The 3,481-nt window shown below is 37.4% G+C and overlaps 1 pseudogene; it reads right to left on the bottom strand.

Annotated features, from left to right (window-relative positions):
- Window positions 1–1,119: 1,119 nt before the first annotated feature.
- Window positions 1,120–1,640, bottom strand: LOC111739866 (annotated as a pseudogene).
- Window positions 1,641–3,481: the final 1,841 nt, after the last annotated feature.

Here is a 3,481-nt window from a genome sequence, read left to right as displayed (position 1 = left end):
AATTTTTTGCTCATAGAGTGTTGATACCATGTGGAAGGAAAAAATAATGAATAACTGAAAATATGCTATTAGAGAAGGCTGCTTGATAATCTAAGAGGTAGCTTATCACTTTACCACTTAAATATAGGGTAAATATATTTAAATGGTTTTTGTTTGATTGCTTTAAGAACCAGAACACTGCCCAACTCTTAGAAAGTGTAACTTTGGCAAAAAGCACAAAAATGTAATTGCGGTAATGTTTTTCCAGAGTAGGGATGGTTCCCAAAGCACTCAGAAAGGTCTTTCTTGTGGGGCAAAAGCAATGATTTCTCAACCTGTGTAGTGTGCCAGGGATAATTACATATTCTCTCAATCACAAATTAAGCATTACTCTTTGGCAAGTGTCCCCTTTAGCCTGAGTTTATATTGAAAGAATTCTCTGAGGTCTTAGTAAGCTGCACTTACTTAAATTTTTACAGTATGAATATTGACAAACAGGTTGCTATCTTATACTGTTTTGTGTGAGAGGTGCTAAGAAGTTGAAAATGAGGTTGAGCATCTGGATTCTGTGATGGATCTGCTGAACTCTACAACCCAGGGCATACACCAAGGAATGAGTGGCACTCCCTCTGTCCCTGAAGAGCAAATAATGCAGCAAGGGAGAAAGACAGGGCTTGATGGGAGAAGTACAGAAGTAAAGATCTTTAACTGTGGTTGTGTTTGTCTTTGTTGCCTATGGTTGAGTCAGCTCCAATTCCTGGCAAGAGGTAAGTGGATAGTTTTTTCCTTTTATGTTATTTATTTTCGAGTTTCCATATCAGAATTAGGTTAGCTATGTAAAATGATTTAGAAAGCTTTTTTTTTTTTTTTTTTAAGCCATGGACTATTTTGTATAAACCTAGAAATTATCTGTTCTTTGACTGTATGTGCACAGCTTGTGGGAACACACTTTATGGATCTGACAGCCTTCTTAGAGATAATTTGCATCTTCTTGAAAATCAGTCTTTCATCAGTCTTTACAACTTCATAGTATTCTGTTGTAAATGAATTCTTCTGTAACAGTTCCATCCCTAACTCTTGATTTCATCTGTTTTAACATTTTAAATTTTCTTTAATGAATTAATTACAGCACTGTCAATTTTATCTGTTTTGCTCATCATTAAACAGCAAACACATTCTCTTCCTCTTCTTGACAGGTAGTGGGCAGAGAACCGTTCTAATAGCTCCATCAAATATCGTCTTGAGATCCCTCTGTGAGAGTTGAGCAGTCTACATATGTTATCTTGCAGCCCCACCCCCTCAACCCTACTCCTTAGCAGTAGCTAAAGCTTTGGCTATGAGATGGGAGCCAATTTATTCTCCTTCAGTTTCCCAGTCATGTCTTTATCATCCTTAAGATCACATTTAATTTTCATGAGATTATGAGTGTTGGAAAAATGGTGTCACACTTCAGCATATCACTTTGCCCACATATTTGCAAATGATACAGGATTCACAAAGGAAGAGCAAATTAAGAACACATCTGTTTGCAGTAATCCATCATCATCTTCTTGTCCAGCTTCTTGCCTATAGCCCAGATTCGTTTGTTTTCCATCAACCAGAACATTGGTAGAATAGTTGTCAAAGACAGCTATTCCTGATATATTCTCCAGGAAGTACATAGGCAAGTTTCACTTATGGCTTCTACCACTACACATCTAATGGCCTGCACTGTGCCACTCTCTGGATGGCTTATAGCTGTGGCTGGGCACAGAGGCAAGAAGTGGTGAGTTCGGGATTGCCAGTACCTTTGTCCATACTACCTCGTCCTCAGCAGACAGGCAGTTAAGCCAAGTTACAGACAGCACCCAAAACTGGAAGAAACCTGCATGTTTGCATTTCAGTGGGGATCCTTGAAGGCCTGAACATCTCCCTAGCCTAAAAGAAACAAACTTACAATAATAGAATTTGGGAGAGATGGAAGTGGTGGAAGATTACTTGGTCTACAGTCATTTAACCAGTATAATGCAAATTACTCCAAGTAGTAAACCAAGACATGGTTTCCATGAAATGGGCTGTGGGCGTGTACACCTAGGAAGGTCTCATAGTTCCATTTATAAACAGCAATTTGAGTATAAAACCCCATTGGAATGCATTTTTAGAAGAAAGATTTAGCAGAAGGTAGAAGAAGGACCTAGAATCATAGTCACAGAACCAGGATTTGAATCTCACTGTATTACAAATAAATCCATGACTCTGGGTGTTTTTTAATTTCTCTGAACCTTAGTTTCGATATCTCTAAAATGGAAATAACACCTACTTACCTACCAGGATTATTGCAAAGATATAAATTTATAAGATTAAATTGAAAAAAAAAAAAAGTAAGGTAGCTTGCAATGTGTAAAGTAACTTGGAAATGAAAGGTATTCATGAAACAAGCATTCGTTGAGGGACTATAAATGGTATTACAGTTTTATGCTCGTAAACTGTATTAAGGGTTACAGCAATTTACCAGATATATCTTTAAATGTCTCATATCATTTTAACTGACCAGTAGAGAAGTTTCCATGAGAAAAACCTTTCTCTATTTTAATATAGTAATATTTTCTTATCTCATTGGCTGGATTTTAGAAATAGATTTTAAAATATCAAGGAGCATGAAGATTTTTCAAAACTTGTTCTTTGCTTTTATTAATAAAAAGAGAACTGTGCCAAGGGTATATGCTTCAGTGAGAAATAATGAGAGAAAATTGTTTCACAGGGTTTACTTGGTTAAGTGCAATTAAGCTAGCCTGTAATTTTTGTATTAAATTGTTGATGGTTCGGAACCAATATTTGGAGCTACTCATTAAGTAAATTACCTAGATTAAGGAGTTTCCATGATTTATAAACACAGGGAAGAAAGATGTCTTTAAAACCCTTGGTCTCTTGAAATAAAGACTAATGTGAGGTTGCTAAACCGGTAGCCCTAGACTCTGGCTGCACAGCCCTCAGAAACTGATAGCATGTCCAAGGGGGAAATTACTGTTGGGCTTGGACCCAGGATGCTCCTGCTGTTCCTGCTACTTTTAAATGTGCGTGAGCTTTGGCTAGCATGCAAACTCCCTGAACCCAGTTTCTTTGTCTCTAAAGAGGAGTAATAACATTCATTTGGACTAAGATGCAAATTACAGGAAAAGCTGACTCCAAGATGCTTGGAGAGTGCTTCCTAATGTCAATGTGCATAGAATGACATGGGATTTTTTCAAATGCAGATTCTCATTCAAGGGATCGCAGTGTGGTCCTGATTCTGCATTTCTGACAAGCTCCCAAGTGATGCTGGTGCTGTTGGCCTACATATGAATCACACTTTGAGTAGGAAAGGCTTCAACAATAAAAAATTAAGCCTATTTAACCACAAAGTCCAGAAATAAATATTGGCTTCAGTTAAGGCTTGTTCCAGTTGCTCAATGAAGTTATGAAAGTACTCACTTTCTTTCGATTTTTCCTGTGCTCTCTAATGCCAGCTTCACCTGGCTCTCCT

This window comes from Pteropus vampyrus, unplaced genomic scaffold (genome assembly GCF_000151845.1).
Source record: "Pteropus vampyrus isolate Shadow unplaced genomic scaffold, Pvam_2.0 Scaffold55, whole genome shotgun sequence".
Lineage (NCBI taxonomy): Eukaryota > Metazoa > Chordata > Mammalia > Chiroptera > Pteropodidae > Pteropus > Pteropus vampyrus.
The sequence above is the reverse complement of the archived record's forward strand: the minus strand, read 5'-3'. Positions and strand labels throughout refer to the sequence as shown.